General features: G+C 46.2%; 1 long non-coding RNA gene across 1 annotated transcript in view; it reads left to right on the forward strand.

The window, feature by feature from the left end:
* Positions 1-14,225, forward strand: part of LOC141273076 (uncharacterized) — a 67,595-nt gene extending 53,370 nt beyond the window's left edge. The window contains exon 4 of the long non-coding RNA XR_012322058.1: positions 12,948-14,225. This is a non-coding gene — a long non-coding RNA (uncharacterized lncRNA). The remainder of the gene's footprint in view (positions 1-12,947) is intronic.
* The last annotated feature ends 4,250 nt before the right edge of the window (positions 14,226-18,475 follow it).

Consider the following 18,475-nt stretch of genomic DNA (forward strand, 5'->3'; position numbering starts at 1 on the left):
ATAGGGGAGGGGGGGATGAAGAGGTGTTTCAGGGGGAGAAAGAATATTTTCAATATTTCTATGACACAGATGAACTATTATTTTTGTAATTAAAGGAGTATTCCCATCTCCAAGATCCTATCCAAATGTGTACAGGTGTAATAATATTAGCAAATACCTCCAATTAGAAATGTAGTATAGTTCTTCTGATTAGCTATGTTGCTTACCCCATGTGCATGGCATTGCAGTAGCTTAGGTATCTATGGTTATGACCACTCATATAGTGACAGTTATTTAGTTGTTAGTGGTCGTAACTATGGACACAGAGAATCAGAACCAAGCCACCGTTCAAAAGTTTGGGGTCATTTAGAAATTTCATTATTTTTGAAAGAAAAGCACATTTTTTTTCAATAAAGCTAACATTAAACGAATCAGAAATGCACTCTATACATTGTTAATGTGGTAAATGACTATTCTAGCTGCAAACGTCTTGTTTTTATTGAAATATCTACATAGGTGTATAGAGGCCCATTTCCAACAACCACCACTCCAGTGTTTTAATGGTACATTGTGTTTGCTAACTGTGTAAGAAGGCTAATGGATGTTTAGAAAACCCTAGAAAACCCTAGCACAAGTATGTTAGCCCAGTTGAAAATGGTTTGGCTGATTTGAGAAGCTATAAAATTGACCTTCCTTTGAGCTAGTTGAGAATCTGGAACATTACATTTGTTTGTTCTATGAAACTCTCAAAATGGCCAGAAAAAGAGAACTTTCATGTGAAACTCGACAGTCTATTCTTGTTCTTAGAAATGAAGGCTATTCCATGTGAGAAATTGCCAAGAAACTGAAGATTTCCTACAATGGTGTGTACTACTCCCTTCAGAGTGTTATGCACACGCCCGGGCTGAGCGGCGTGTGCGTGTGATTGTAGTGATTCCACTGGACCATGAACCGGAGAGTGCCTGGAGGGGCGTGACTAAGTATCTGGCCGATCCGACCAAGATGGCACGACGGCATACGACGCCAGTGCACCAGGGAGAAACCGGGCAGAGGGACCAGGTGCTACTCCAGGTCAAACTCCGGACACGGGGGTTGACCCACACAGGGATTACTGGATCAGGCTGGTTAGGCTGGCGCACAGACTGGAGGGTATAGGCAGGCACGACTGGTATGCAGGCAGGCGGGTAAAGGCAAGCGCAGCTAGAGTGCAGACAGGGAGGCACTAGCAGGTAGGAACACAGGCGGGATAGGACCCAGTACACACTGGGACTCAGGAACAATACAGGTAGAGGGGTACAGGCAAGCACAGCTAGAGTGCAGACAGGGAGGCACTAGCAGGTAGGAACACAGGCGGGATAGGACCCAGTACACACTGGGACTCAGGAACAGGCAGGTTAGGCTGGCACAGACTGGTGGATATAAGCAAACACGGCAGGTATGCAGATGGGTGGATACAGGCGAGTATGCAGGCAGGGAGGTACTGGCCGAAAGGACGGGCTGGAGCACAGAAAGGTTAAGACCCAGTACAGACTGGGTCACAGAACCGCAGATGCGGTAGACAACCACAGCAGAGAGGGAACGCCCGAAGCGGTGGGCAAGAACAGAGCAGGACGGGGCTGCAGGAGCAGCGGGCAGAAGCAGGGCAGGACAGGACTGCCGGAGCAGCGGGCAGAAGCAGGGCAGGACAGGACTGCCGGAGCAGCGGGCAGAAGCAGGGCAGGACAGGACTGCCGGAGCAGCGGGCAGAAGCAGGGCAGGACAGGACTGCCGGAGCAGCGGGCAGAAGCAGGGCAGGACAGGACTGCCGGAGCAGCGGGCAGAAGCAGGGCAGGACAGGACTGCCGGAGCAGCGGGCAGAAGCAGGGCAGGACAGGACTGCCGGAGCAGCGGGCAGAAGCAGGGCAGGACAGGACTGCCGGAGCAGCGGGCAGAAGCAGGGCAGGACAGGACTGCCGGAGCAGCGGGCAGAAGCAGGGCAGGACAGGACTGCCGGAGCAGCGGGCAGAAGCAGGGCAGGACAGGACTGCCGGAGCAGCGGGCAGAAGCAGGGCAGACTAGAACCGCCGGAGCGGTGAGCAAAGGAGTCAGAGCAGGCTAGAACCGCCGGAGCGGTGAGCAAAGGAGTCAGAGCAGGCTAGAACCGCCGGAGCGGTGAGCAAAGGAGTCAGAGCAGGCAAGGCTGAGTAGGGGGGACAGGGCTCTGTTCACACGGAACAGACAGGAAGGGAAAGGCAGAGCCAGACACCCACAGGGTACTAGCAGAGAATTAGCGAGTGGACCACAAACTCACAAACGGGAGTACAAAGACAACAAGCAGGAGTTAGGTACGAGTTCAGACTCTGCAGAAAAAGGAAGGGAACGGACATAGAGGCAAAACAGGTAAAGGATAGGAGAGAGTTCAGACTGGAACTGAGTGTACGGAGGAGACCGACACTGCAGCGGAATACAGGAGCGGGTCTGGGAATACGGCCCCCAGAGAGGCAGGACGAACAGGCAAGGAGCGTGTTCAGACAGGACAGACAAGATACAGGAGCGGGTCTAGGTAATCAGCCCCTAGAAGGCGGGAGGAACAGGCTAGGAGCGTGTTCAGACAGGTCAGACAAGATACAGGAACAGGTCTAGGTAATCGGCCCCTAGAAGGCAGGAGGAACAGGCTAGGAGCGTGTTCAGACAGGCCTGGAAATACAGCCTCCAGGATAGGCAGACAAGAGAACACAGAACGGGACCTGGCACCTTCAGAGTGCAAGCACACACTGAATGAAACACTATGCTCAGGCAGGGATAGATGGGAGCAGCTGAGCTATATACCAGGTGACAGACAGCAATAGGCTGAGGACGCACAAGGGGTGTGACCCACAGCAGGTACAAAAAGCAGGAAGTGATCGGGCGCCGCCCTTAAGCAGCAGAAACAGACACAAACAGACAGCATGGAGGGAAGCCAGAGAGACATTCTGGACAGGAGATCAAGTGCGCGCTCTTGCACAGTGGGAGATGGACCACTATGCAAGGACGCCGCCAGGTATGTTACAGTACCCCCCCCCTTACGCCCCCTCTTCTTCAGGCCTGCCAGAATCTTCCGCAGGGAATTCGAGGGCCAATTCTTCACTTCGAAGAGATCACTTCCCCTGTCCACTGGAAAAACTGGTCTCCTCTGGGTAGCTAGGATGCTACCTCCCATCCAGCCACCCTTAGCAACAGACGAAACGGGTGGAGTACCAGGAACAGCACACAAGGAAGTCTCTCTCCACATATTTTCAGGTGGCACCCCAGAGGGTACAGGAGACAACTGGAAGTCCTCCACCGGGTTGGAGGGGGACAGAGACTTGGGGGTAATCTCTGCTTCGAGGTACATCCTGTCAAGCTCACAGGAAGAAATAGACGGGTTATCAGGTACATAATGAGGAAAAGTCACTGTCTCTTTGTTTTCTGGTGGTACCCCGGAGGATTCAGGAAACAACTGGAGGTCCTCCGCCGGGTCAGAAGAGTGCAGAGGCTCAGAGAAAACATCTGCTTCAGAGTACACTAGGTCGGACTCACTGGACGAAGCAGGCGAGGTATCGGGTACCGAGTATAGGAAAGTCTCTGTCCATTCTCCACCAGGTGGCACCCCGAAGGGTTCTGGAGACAACTGGCGGTCCTCCGCCTGGTCAGAGGGGTGTAGAGACTCACGGGTAACCTCTGCTTCAGAGTACACTAGGTCGGACTCACTGGACGAAGCAAGCGAGGTATCAGATCCAGGATATAGGAAAGTCTCTGTCCATTTACCACCAGGTGGCACCCCGAAGGGTTCTGGAGACAACTGGAGGTCCTCCGCCTGGTCAGAGGAGTGTAGAGACTCGGGAGTAACCACTGCTTCAGAGTACACTAGGTTGGACTCACTGGACGAAGCGAGCGAGGTATCAGGTACAGAGTATAGGAGAGTCTCTGTCCTTTCGCTACCAGGTAGCACCCCGAAGGGTTCAGGAGACAACTGGAGGTCCTCCGCCTGGTCGGAGGGGTATAGAGACTCGGGAGTAACCTCTGCTTCGGAGTACACTAGGTTGGACTCACTGGACGAAGCGAGCGAGGTATCAGGTACAGAGTATAGGAGAGTCTCTGTCCTTTCGCTACCAGGTAGCACCCCGAAGGGTTCAGGAGACAACTGGAGGTCCTCCGCCTGGTCGGAGGGGTGTAGAGACTCGGGGGTAACTACCACTTTGGGGTACCCATTGTCAGGCTCACAGGACGAAGCGGACAAAGTATCGAGTACCGGGTGTAGAGAATTCTCTCTCCATTTGTCATCGAGTGGTATCCCGGAGGATTCAGGAGGCAACAGGGGGTCCTCCGCCAGGTAGTAGAGGTGCACAGACTCTGAGGTAACCACAGCTTTGGAGCATCCTTGGACATGCACACCGGTTAAAGTGGGTGAAGCATCTGATGCCGGGTGCAGGAAGTTCTCCTGTGTGGAGTCTGGATGGGCAGAAGTCTCTTCGGGCAGGAGAACTGGTGCACTACCCACGCACATTACCCGTTGGGGCTTCTCCGGGATACAGGGAGATGAAGCTTCAGTAGGGACTTCAAGGTTGGGGTCAGGAGGTCTCAGGGAGGACAGACCCTGGCGTGACGGCTTGCCTCTACGTCTAGCACGTCTGGACTGCCTCTTGAGGTTGGGAGAAGTATTCCGGAAAGCGTAGTCACCCTGTGAGGATTCCGGGTGGGCAGTAGTCTCATTGGGCTGGAGGACTATTGCGCTACCCACACACATTACCCATTGGGGCTGCTCCGGGATATTGGGAAGTGAAGCTTCAGCAGGAGCCTCCGGGTTAGGATCATCGAAGACCATTAGAAAGGCCACCAGGAAGGCCATTAGGTCCAGGAGGATCGGATCCTGTGTTTCATATAGGGGGTTGATCCATTCCAAGGCATCACCCGCCAGGTAAGACATAATGAATGCCACCTTAACCCGATCGGTGGGAAAACATAGAGGGTAGAACTTGAAGTGTAGCATGCATTGCTCCACAAATGCACGACTTTGTCTAGGATCCCCATAATAACGTAGCGGATCCGCGGGAACGAGAGCAGATAGATCCATCTGGACGGGTGCGTAATTCGCCTGGAACTCAGCTAAAGGGAAAAAAAAAAAATTTATTTATTTATTTTAATGCATGTATTCGCTGGAAAACTTCTCAGAGAGCGAAGGCCGTGGGGCTCAACGGGAACCATGGCCTGAGCATGCTGTTATGCACACGCCCGGGCTGAGCGGCGTGTGCGTGTGATTGTAGTGATTCCACTGGACCATGAACCGGAGAGTGCCTGGAGGGGCGTGACTAAGTATCTGGCCGATCCGACCAAGATGGCACGACGGCATACGACGCCAGTGCACCAGGGAGAAACCGGGCAGAGGGACCAGGTGCTACTCCAGGTCAAACTCCGGACACGGGGGTTGACCCACACAGGGATTACTGGATCAGGCTGGTTAGGCTGGCGCACAGACTGGAGGGTATAGGCAGGCACGACTGGTATGCAGGCAGGCGGGTAAAGGCAAGCGCAGCTAGAGTGCAGACAGGGAGGCACTAGCAGGTAGGAACACAGGCGGGATAGGACCCAGTACACACTGGGACTCAGGAACAATACAGGTAGAGGGGTACAGGCAAGCACAGCTAGAGTGCAGACAGGGAGGCACTAGCAGGTAGGAACACAGGCGGGATAGGACCCAGTACACACTGGGACTCAGGAACAGGCAGGTTAGGCTGGCACAGACTGGTGGATATAAGCAAACACGGCAGGTATGCAGATGGGTGGATACAGGCGAGTATGCAGGCAGGGAGGTACTGGCCGAAAGGACGGGCTGGAGCACAGAAAGGTTAAGACCCAGTACAGACTGGGTCACAGAACCGCAGATGCGGTAGACAACCACAGCAGAGAGGGAACGCCCGAAGCGGTGGGCAAGAACAGAGCAGGACGGGGCTGCAGGAGCAGCGGGCAGAAGCAGGGCAGGACAGGACTGCCAGAGCAGCGGGCAGAAGCAGGGCAGGACAGGACTGCCGGAGCAGCGGGCAGAAGCAGGGCAGGACAGGACTGCCGGAGCAGCGGGCAGAAGCAGGGCAGGACAGGACTGCCGGAGCAGCGGGCAGAAGCAGGGCAGGACAGGACTGCCGGAGCAGCGGGCAGAAGCAGGACAGGACTGCCGGAGCAGCGGGCAGAAGCAGGGCAGGACAGGACTGCCGGAGCAGCGGGCAGAAGCAGGGCAGGACAGGACTGCCGGAGCAGCAGGCAGAAGCAGGGCAGGACAGGACTGCCGGAGCAGCGGGCAGAAGCAGGGCAGGACAGGACTGCCGGAGCAGCGGGCAGAAGCAGGGCAGGACAGGACTGCCGGAGCAGCGGGCAGAAGCAGGGCAGACTAGAACCGCCGGAGCGGTGAGCAAAGGAGTCAGAGCAGGCTAGAACCGCCGGAGCGGTGAGCAAAGGAGTCAGAGCAGGCTAGAACCGCCGGAGCGGTGAGCAAAGGAGTCAGAGCAGGCAAGGCTGAGTAGGGGGGACAGGGCTCTGTTCACACGGAACAGACAGGAAGGGAAAGGCAGAGCCAGACACCCACAGGGTACTAGCAGAGAAGTAGCGAGTGGACCACAAACTCACAAACGGGAGTACAGAGACAACAAGCAGGAGTTAGGTACGAGTTCAGACTCTGCAGAAAAAGGAAGGGAACGGACATAGAGGCAAAACAGGTAAAGGATAGGAGAGAGTTCAGACTGGAACTGAGTGTACGGAGGAGACCGACACTGCAGCGGAATACAGGAGCGGGTCTGGGAATACGGCCCCCAGAGAGGCAGGACGAACAGGCAAGGAGCGTGTTCAGACAGGACAGACAAGATACAGGAGCGGGTCTAGGTAATCAGCCCCTAGAAGGCGGGAGGAACAGGCTAGGAGCGTGTTCAGACAGGTCAGACAAGATACAGGAACAGGTCTAGGTAATCGGCCCCTAGAAGGCAGGAGGAACAGGCTAGGAGCGTGTTCAGACAGGCCTGGAAATACAGCCTCCAGGATAGGCAGACAAGAGAACACAGAACGGGACCTGGCACCTTCAGAGTGCAAGCACACACTGAATGAAACACTATGCTCAGGCAGGGATAGATGGGAGCAGCTGAGCTATATACCAGGTGACAGACACAAGGGGTGTGACCCACAGCAGGTACAAAAAGCAGGAAGTGATCGGGCGCCGCCCTTAAGCAGCAGAAACAGACACAAACAGACAGCATGGAGGGAAGCCAGAGAGACATTCTGGACAGGAGATCAAGTGCGCGCTCTTGCACAGTGGGAGATGGACCACTATGCAAGGACGCCGCCAGGTATGTTACACAGAGGAGAGCACAAACAGGCTCTAACCAGAGTAGAAAGAGAAGTGGGAGGCCCCGCTGCACAACTGAGCAACAAGCAAAGTACATTAGAGCCTCTAGTTTGAGAAATCGACGCTTCACAGCTCCTCAACTGGCAGCTTCATTAAATAGTACATGCAAAATGCCAGTGTCAACGTCTACAGTGAAGAGGTGACTCCGGGATGCTGGCTTTCAGGGCAAAGTGGCAAAGAAAAAGCTATATCTGAGACTGGCTAATAAAAGGAAAAGATTAATATGGGCAAAAGAATGCAGACATTGGACAGAGGAAAATTGGAAAAAAGTTTTATGGACAGACGAATCAAAGTTTGAGGTGTTTGGATCACACAGAAGAACATTTGTGAGACGCAGAACAACTGAAAAGATGCTGGAAGAGTGCCTGACGCCATCTGTCAAGCATGGTGGAGGTAATGTGATGGTCTGAGGTTGCTTTAGTGCTGGTAAAGTGGGAGATTTGTACAAGGTAAATGGGATTTTGAATAAGGAAGGCTATCACTCCATTTTGCAACGCCATGCCATACCCTGTGGACAGCGCTTGATTGGAGCCAATTTCATCCTACAACAGGACAATAACCCAAAGCACACCTCCAAATTATGCATGAACTATTTAGGGAAGAAGCAGGCAGCTGGTATTCTATCTGTAATGGAGTGGCCAGTGCAGTCACCAGATCTCAACCCCATTGAGCTGTTGTGGGAGCAGCTTGACCGTATGGTACGCAAAATGTGCCCATCAAGCCAATCGACCATGTGGGAGGGGCTTCAGGAAGCATGGGGGGAAATTTCTCAAGATTACCTCAGCAAATTAACAGCTAGAATGCCAAAGGTCTGCAATGCAGTAATTGCTGCAAAGGGAGCATTCTTTGACAAAAGCAAAGTTTGAAGGAGAAAATTATTCTTTCTAATAAAAATCATTATTTCTAACCTTGTCAGTGTCTGGACTATATTTTCTATTCATTTTCCAACTCATTTGATAAATAAAAGTATGAGTTTTCATGGAAAACACAAAATTGTCTGGGTGACCCCAAACTTTTGAACGGTAGTGTATATATTGAAGACTAATACAGTAATAGCACAACAATGCCACAAATTCAAACTCACAATTACCTAATAATAATATAATATTTTCCACCCAGGTTATCTAATCACACACGTCCAATAGCAGCCCACCCCACTGTAAGTCGTGTACCAGGAGTGTTCTTCAGGAAACGGCAGAGCCACGGGCGAGAAAACAAACTCTTACACAGTTTGATCTCAAACTAAACTATTTTACTTATTTAATTGTATATTTTTTTACCCAGCCCATACAAAAAGAAAACATGTAGATATTATGCAAACATTAGTCAACAGCTGAACCTCAGTGCTATACAGCGTGGCACCTAAGCAATCTGTATTTACTCTCTTTTTATACATTTTTCTTGCTGGCGTACCTGTCTAAACTGGCCGCCTGTTACCGTTTTACACCTTAAGAATTAGATTAATTATATGCATGTAACGTACAGGCTAGCCAGCGGTATAACACTGAGGTTTTACAATCTTACCAATATTTCCTCTATTTACCCAACCATAGTTCCCTTCCCCTTTCCGTAGTGTTTACAGAGGAACAGTCCGTCGTCTGCTGTAATGAAAATACCCAAAACGAACTGCAGTGACGGACGTTTAGCCGTACATATAGTCGCACGTAGTTAAATAACTGTCCGGTATTAAGATGCTGCGCAGAAACTTCCTCCTGTAACAAACTGGAGTACAAATATGATCCGGAGTCCGTAGTGTGCTGTGTCGGCAGCTCAAAGTGGTTTGGGATTAGTTATTGATTCAGCATAAACCGAGGCAGCGAATCTGAAAATTCTGGATGCTGATATTACCCCCAAAAGTTGTGTGAAGAAGTTAATATACCTAACTAACTACAGGCTATACTTTAGCCTTGAATATTTTTTTGTGCTAATATGTAATGTGTGAACAGTTACTCACTGCGGGGCCCCTTTAACAGGTGAGCAGTACCATTGATGCTTAATTTCTCAGTGGTGTCCAACACCTCTTCACCATAGATCCTGGCCTTTATCGTTTCTGACAGGAATTTCCTCAGATTTGGACAGGTTCCGGTCGTGAGCAATCTCAGCTTCAATATCTCGTTTCTCCGGAGTCAATGGGGTGTTTTCACAAGCAGATGCTGTTGAATTACCTTCCAGCGTGTCTTCTTCAGTTCAGGACATATTCCAGACTACCCCCAAAATGGCCCCTCCACTTATTCCTATCATATATGTTTTTCAACTGTCACTGAGAAATCCTCTGAGCAAAGAGCACTAAGCCCCTCCCACACTGGAGCTAGACCAATCACCAACTCCCCTTTGTTGGTTTGGCAGATTTCACCATTACTACTCTAATAATCATACTACCCTATAATCAAGTAATACAATACATTTTAAATCATTCACAGAGTTAAAACCTTACATATATATATATATATATATATATATATATGTGTATATATATATATATATATATATATATATATATACAGTACAGACCAAAAGTTTGGACACACCTTCTCATTTAAAGATTTTTCTGTATTTTCATGACTATGAAAATTGTACATTCACACTGAAGGCATCAAAACTATGAATTAACACATGTGGAATTATATACTTAACAAAAGAGTGTGAAACAACTGAAAATATGTCTTATATTCTAGGTTCTTCAAAGTAGCCACCTTTTGCTTTGATGACTGCTTTAATAATAATAATAATAATTTTTATTTATATAGCGCCAACATATTCCGCAGCACTTTACAATTAAGCGGGGACATGTACAAAGAATAAATTCAATACAAGGTGAGACACTTTAACAGTTACATCAGGAGTGAGGTCCCTGCTCGCAAGCTTACAATCTACATGGAAATGGGGGGACACAATAGGTGGAAAGTGCTTGTTATTTCAGGTCTGGCAATTATAATAAGTCGGGATAATCATATAAAGCTGTATGATCCGGTCATCAGCCTGTATGTTAAAGTGCAATACTCAATTACCGAGTGCAGTTATCGAGTGCATGGAGGGTGTAGAAACAGATGAACAGTAGGGTGCAGATTCTGAATAGTATTTAGGAGGGAACAGGGGAAAGTTAGTTTACTGAGTAGTTGAGGTGGTAGGCTTGTTTAAAGAGATGGGTTTTGACTGCTTTGCACACTCTTGGCATTCTCTTGATGAGCTTCAAGAGGTAGTCACCGGAAATGGTCTTCCATCAATCTTGAAGGAGTTCCCAGAGATGCTTAGCACTTGTTGGCCCTTTTGCCTTCACTCTGCGGTCCAGCTCACCCCAAACCATCTCGATTGGGTTCAGTTCTGGTGACTGTGGAGGTTAGGTCATCTGGCGTAGCACCCCATCACTCTCCTTCTTGGTCAAATAGCCCTTACACAGCCTGGAGGTGTGTTTGGGGTCATTGTCCTGTTGAAAAATAAATGATGGTCCAACTAAACGCAAACCGGATGGAATAGCATGCCGCTGCAAGATGCTGTGGTAGCCATGCTGGTTCAGTATGCCTTCAATTTTGAATAAATCCCCAACAGTGTCACCAGCAAAGCAGCCCTACACCATCACACCTCCTCCTCCATGCTTCTCGGTGGGAACCAGGCATGTAGAGTCCATCCGTTCACCTTTTCTGCGTCGCACAAAGACACGGTGGTTGGAACCAAAGAGCTCAAATTTGGACTCATCAGACCAAAGTACAGATTTCCACTGGTCTAATGTCCATTCCTTGTGTTCTTTAGCCCAAACAAGTCTCTTCTGCTTGTTGCCTGTCCTTAGCAGTGGTTTCCTAGCAGCTATTTTACCATGAAGGCCTGCTGCACAAAGTCTCCTCTTAACAGTTGTTGTAGAGATGTGTCTGCTGCTAGAACTCTGTGTGGCATTGACCTGGTCTCTAATCTGAGCTGCTGTTAACCTTCAATTTCTGAGGCTGGTGACTCGGATAAACTTATCCTCAGAAGCAGAGGTGACTCTTGGTCTTCCTTTCCTGGGGCGGTCCTCATGTGAGCCAGTTTCTTTGTAGCGCTTGATGGTTTTTGCAACTGCACTTGGGGACACTTTCAAAGTTTTCCCAATTTTCCGGACTGACTTGTTTTTCTTTACTTAGCTGCTTTTTTCTTGCCATAATACAAATTCTAACAGTCTATTCAGTAGGACTATCAGCTGTGTATCCACCAGACTTCTGCACAACACAACTGATGGTCCCAACCCCATTTATAAGGCAAGAAATCCCACTTATTAAACCTGACAGGGCACACCTGTGAAGTGAAAACCTTTTCCGGTGACTACCTCTTGAAGCTCATCAAGAGAATGTCAAGAGTGTGCAAAGCAGTCATCAAAGCAAAAGGTGGCTACTTTGAATAACCTAGAATATAAGCCATATTTTCAGTTGTTTCACACTTTTTTATTAAGTATATAATTCCACATGTGTTAATTCATAGTTTTGATGTCTTCAGTGTGAATGTACAATTTTCATAGTCATGAAAATACAGAAAAATCTTTAAATGAGAAGGTGTGTCCAAACTTTTGGTCTGTACTGTATATTCTTTCAACAAGTACAGTGTTATACTGGTGTGGATACAGATTTACACAATTATATCACTCTGGTGAACCGACACACATCTCACACCAGCTAACACTCGCTTTCCCTATATGAAGATATGTGGCAACAAGAGTATAGTTTAAGGGGGTTAATGCATGGGCCCCAGTATGCAAGAGGGGGTTAACACAGGGCTCCCAGTATGCAGGAGGGGGTTAATGCAGGGTTACAGGAGTTAAGTATGCAAGGGTAATGCAGGGGGTTAGTGGAGGTTACTTAGCCCATTATGCTCATCCTCTTATGATTCTGCCATGGTCAAAGAGAGAAAGGATGTGTCCAGCGCTGGGTTTTTAAGGCTGTGTGCCCACGATCCAGAGCCGCTGCGGGTTTGATGCTGCGTGTTATACAGTGTCAAACCCGCAGTGACCAGATGTTACAGCATAGTGGATGGGATTTCTAGAAATCCCATGTCCACTATGTGCCTGCGGCTCACCCGCAGAAACTGACATGCGGCGCGTCTTTCCAGACCGCAGCATGTTAATTTCTCCGGTGGGTACTCATGAGTGCTTTCCCAATAGACCTAACCTCTATGAGGAAAGTCCGCAAGTTAAAGAAAAAGGAGCAGCTCATTTGCATATCCGCCTGTGGCTCCACTGCAGCGTCGGGGCCTCAGGCTGGGACACGTAGTAGGCACTTACCCTAAACCCAGCAGAAACAGGGGCGTGTCCATTCCCGGGTGTGGGGGTGATTCATCCCCCATCACTGACTGAGAACTATGATCTACCTTTGTAACCTCAGCTGTCATGACAGAATGGAACAACTGGTTTTCCCAGATGTCCCATTCCTGTTTATCACTATTTTAATTATTTTATTTTTATTGCATATTTTATTACTGTACAGTATTTCATAATTTTTTTATGATTTTATTATTGTGTATTTTATTACCATGTATCATTATTTTTATTGTGTATTAGTATAATTAGTTATTATTATAGTATTTATTTTTACTATATATTTTTTTTTTCTGATTCTTTTCTCAGACTATCAAGATTTGGAAAATGTTACCAATCCAGTATAATTCTACTCACATATTGCTTGTACTTGCTGTGGGACATCGGAATTCTGAGTTCTCCAATCTCTATTTCATCAAGAAGTGAAAAGGAGATGCCTTAATGTAAATATGTCCCTCTTGTTCTCTGCCAAGCAGGACAAGGACTCCTTCATTTAGCCTATTAACCAAAAAATTCCAAAGATAGCACCTGCTAAATTATATGTGCCATGTGCCTTATTAACATACTATAGATTAAAGGATTGTCCAGGACCAAGATATTGATCACCTATCCTCATCTGTTCTTGAGTACACCATCTCAGGTCACATTCAGTTTACTGAGACCTGCGGTACCCAAGAGTACTGTGTGGCACTCCACATTGTGGTGTTCTGGACCATACTCCAGCTGGTGCAGCACAAGCTATTACCAGATTATTGGATCAATAGGGTGCCAATCTGATGAGTTCACTCTATGTAAACCCCTTTAATATTGTATAATATTAATAACCCTGAGACCCCCAATGCTGTAGTAACCTTCACAATGACATCTATGCGAGTCTAGCTGGTCCTGTTACTGCAGCTCAGAGCTTTCAAGTTAATAGTACTGAACTTAGTTGGGCCATAAAACTAGGCTCCACCATACCGATATACACAAGGTAAAATTATCACTAAGTATTATTGATTGTGTTAGATTGTTGAGTTCACATCAGCATGTATTGAGTTCTATAGTCAGGGCACCAAATCAAAAGAAAAGACAACAGCCTCGATTCATCATTGCCTTTGTTTTTCGTTTAGTTTTGTGTGTTTTGCGCCTTTTTGTTTGTACCCAATTCATTATTCTATTTGAGCCTTTTTTTAAGTCTAGAACTAAGGTGGAGTTTAGTGATTCCAGATGTTTTCGCCCGATTCATCAATTTTTAATTTAAAGTCATTAAATTTATTGTAATTTCACTCCAGTCCCCCCCCCAAAAGTCACAAAAGCCATTCAAAACAGTAAAAAAAAAGTCAATTTTTTTACTTTGCGCCAAAATCCTGAATCAAATGCTCCATTTTTTATGAATTGAGAACCAAAAACGACAACTAATACCACAATACAAAAAAAAGGAAAGTGACTTTAAAAAAAAGCAAATGATGAATTGGGGCCAACAATTATTACCAACTGCACCTCAAAAAATTTCATTACCATAAAACAAACAAGCAACAGACACATTTAAAAAAACAAAGAGTTCCCCTGCTTTTGTCAGTTAACGCATCAAACATTGGGGCATTGTTGCTAAAACTGTCTTAAAATTAGATAATTAAGAATTAGTGCCAATTTCATCACATAAATCTGCCGCATCTTCTAACTGTTTGGTCTTATTTTATGCCCCCTCCTGGATAACTTACTGTACTTTAATTTTGCGCCAGAAATGTTATGTTCTACAATAAATGTGCAAGAATTCTTGCTCGATTTAAGCTATTAATAATAATTTTATCACAGAATAACCCATACTTTTACCCTTCAAACAAAAAGTGAGGACCTTGTTCACAGGCTTGCTTTATAATAAACTATCGAGGACACAGAAGGTGCAAAGCTTGTATTTTATGGTCTAGCCATCTTTTGTAATAAACAAGAGTACACATCTAAAGCTGCATAGACTGATCACAAGTCAGTATCTGTAGATGTCCATATACAAAGTCCATATACAAAGTGCATGAGGGGCGAGAGGAACAAATGATACAAGGGACCAGATTCTGGGGAGAAATGTAGGAAGGGAAAAGTTAGATTAGCAAAGAAGTTTGATATGCCTGCCTAAAAAGATGTGTTTACAGGGTACACTTAAAACTATAGACACTGGGAATTAACCTACTTTTCTAGGATAGTGTATTAAAGAGGAAAGGTGCAGAATGAGAATAGTATTGGAGATGGGAGTGGAAGGTTCGGATTTAGGAGGATATTAGTATTGGGTCATTAGCAGAACATACAGCATCAGTAGGATGGCAAGATTTAGGATGGTGCAGCAATGTAAAGAGTTTTGTGGATGAATGTTTATGTTGTATTGTGTAGCAGATGGGCAACCAGTTCAATAGCTGGCACAGGGTGCAACCATTGGTGAAAAGGCTGGTCAGACATATGAGCTTAGCTGCTGCATACAGAATAGAATGGAGAGGTGAGAGTTTAGCAAAAGGAAGATTGATTAGCAGTGAGTTGTAGTAATCATTATTATTCACACTGACAGTAAGCAATTTACAAGATAACAAAAGGTTAGATTCTGGAGAAGTTTCTGCGGTGCAGGTGACATAAGCAAGTGAGTGATTGGATATAAAAAGGGGTGGAATGATCTGAGTCAAATATAACCAGTGGGCATGTTGCTTGGTAGTTATAGTAGTGCCACACACGGAAATGAAGTATTCTATTTAACTAGGTTAGTAGAGTGCATAAACACAAGGGCCCCCTATTCACTAAGGTGTTTTTGCCAGTTTTGTGGCATAAAATACCTTAATAAGTTGCAAAAATTCTACACAACAAGGACTTTGTGCAAAAACAAATTGCAACGTTTTGCGGTTTTACACTAGTCTTGGACAGCATTGCTAAGCTGAGCATGTGTCGGATGGGGTATACTTTTGCCTGACCAACTAATTCATGAAAAATTACTCCACTTTAGTAGCATAACTTTCGGCATAAATCTAAGCAGAGGTGCATGGCACTTGTAAGATGCACCTAATTCATTAAGTGGCGTGCACCTCTTAATGAATTAAGAACATCTTACTCTGCATGTCCATCGACGGTCTTAATGAATTGGCTTAAAAAGTGCAGTGTTACAAAGATACAGTTTCAGATAGAAAAATTACAAGATTCTGGACACTGCAGACAGACCATCACTGATATTTTGTATGGAAAAAAACCCAAACCTGATGTACGATAATTGGCTATTTGTAATAAAGATATTTGGATTGCATTTTACAATGTTGCCTTTTTCTTTGGATTTGAAATACTTATTTGTGCTTTACCATGCTGTTTTCATAACCCCATCCACATGTTGGAAATTTGGACTGCGTACTTGCTGCAAGTCTGCAGCACATCCACAACACTTTAGCCTACCAGTAGACCTTTTTTTCAGCTACAAAATAAAAACAACAAGAATGTATTATCTTGTGACAATGGTTCCTGTCACTGGATGGGTTATGATAGTCAGCAGTAAACAGTCAGTTCTTGAAGTTTTTGTATTAAAAGCAAGAGACGTGGATCTGAGAGACTTTGACAAGAGCCAAATTGTACTGATCCCTTAGCACAGACCTGGGCAAACTGCGTCCTGCAGGTCACATCAGAAAGGCCCGCGTGTCGAAAGGCTGAAACAGTGACCCACGGGCCGCACTCTGCCCTCCCCCGCTCGCCATTCATCCGCCGCCACTTCCCGCTGTCACAGCTATCTGCATCCTCAGGATGCAGACAGCAGTGAATAAATTGGTGGCGGACGGGGCTGTCAGCTCCATCTTCCCCCAATCAGCGTGTAAGCCAGCAGACGCGATGACGTCACTTCATCGCGCTGCTCCTAATATTCAGTGCACAGGAGACAGAAGCAGAGAGCCTGGAGAACAGGGGCGAGGTGAGTATGGTGTTTTTTTTTTCATGTGTACGGGATATTTGTATGTACATAGGAGGCTGTGTGGGGCTCATACTGTGTATAGGAGGTTATATGGGGCTCACACTGTATGTATATAGGGAGGCTATGTGGGGCTCATGCTATATATGAAGGCTATATGGGGCTCACACTGTGTATATGGAAATTATGCTGAGGACTCATATTGTACGTATATATGGAGGCTATCTGGGGCTCATACTGCATATAGGGAGGCTATGTGGGGCTCACATTGTATACATGGAGGCTTTGTGGGACTCACTCTGTATTTATGGAAGCTATATGGGGCTCACACTGTATGTGGGAGGCTATGCTGGGGGCTCATTCTGTATAGTGGAGGCTATGCTGGGGGCTCATACTGTATAAAGGAGGCTAAGTAGGGCTCATACTGTATATAGGAGGCTATTTGGGGGCTCATACTGTGTATAGGAGGCTATGTGAGGGCTCATACTGTATATAGATTTCTGTTTATGGGCTGTTACGGTATATAGGGAGCTGTGTGTGGGCTCATATGGAAAGCAATATCAATAGCCTAAAATATCAAGAAGTATTAGCTACCTCTTACATTCCAAATCATAAAAGGGGTCAAATTCTGCAGCAGGATGGTACTCCATCTCATACATCCATCTCTACAACAAAGTTCCTCCAGGCAAAAAATGATCAAGGTGCTCAAGGACTGGCCAGCCCAGTCACCAGACATGGACATCATTGAGCATGTTTGGGGTAGGATGAAAGAGGAAGCTTTGAAGACAAAACCAAAGAATCTAGATGAACTCTGGGTGGCATGTAAGACTGCATTATTTACTATTCCTGATGACTTCATTAATAAATTGTATGAATCATTGTTGAACCGCATGGATGCAGTCCTTCAAGCTCATGGAAGTCACACAAAATATTAAATATGACTCTAATAGCACCACAACTTCATTCACCAATGTTATGCAACATATATTTGTATTTTAAGATAATTATTTGTTTGAATATCACATTACTTTCTGTGGGCGACAAAACTTTTGTCTTGCCAAAATCTGACCATTCTGTGTTCATTAAATGATCAATATTTCAGCATTGATGCCAATTTATTTTCTTAACCTAAACCAAATTTGGGAGGGTTTCAGCTTTCAAAAGAGTAATTTATAAAACCAACGGATGAATTTAACGTCAGGTTATAAGCTTTTATTTACATAACATGGATAAGCGACATAACTTCTGTCAGGGAGTGTATAGGGGATGTCAGCATACTAAATTTTTCTTAATATTAAGTGATACATCATACATTTAATATATCCTTCATATATACAGTATGAACCCCACATAGCTTCCATATATACATTGTGAGCCCCACATAGCCTCCATATATACAGTGTAAGCCCCACATAGTCTCCTATATACAGTTTGAGCTCCCACATAGCCCCTTATATACAGTATGAGCCCCACATAGCCTCCTATATACAGTATGAGCCTCCAATATACAGTATGAGCCCCTCACATAGCCTCCAAAAATTCAGTTTTAGCCCCACATAGCCTCCATATATAGTGTGAACCCCACATAGCCTAAATATATACATAGTGTGAAGCCCATATAGCCTTCATATATACAGTGTGAGCCCCACATAGCCTCCCTATATACAGCATGAGCTACACACAGCCTCCCTAGATGCATACAGTGTGAGCCCCACATAGCCTCCGTATATACATGCAGTGTGAGCCCCACATAGCCTCCATATATACAGTGTGAGCCCCATATAACCTCCTATGTACATGTGAATATCCCATAGGATGGTCCCATACAGTATGATGTCCATAGAGTAGTCACCACCAAACAGTAACATGCCCCCATATACATTTATAAATACTGACTGATAAATTAAAGAAATAAACACTATATACTCACCTAACT

Source organism: Phyllobates terribilis, unplaced genomic scaffold (genome assembly GCF_046119375.1).
Source record: "Phyllobates terribilis strain yellow unplaced genomic scaffold, ASM4611937v1 Scaffold_5__5_contigs__length_657084704, whole genome shotgun sequence".
Lineage (NCBI taxonomy): Eukaryota > Metazoa > Chordata > Amphibia > Anura > Dendrobatidae > Phyllobates > Phyllobates terribilis.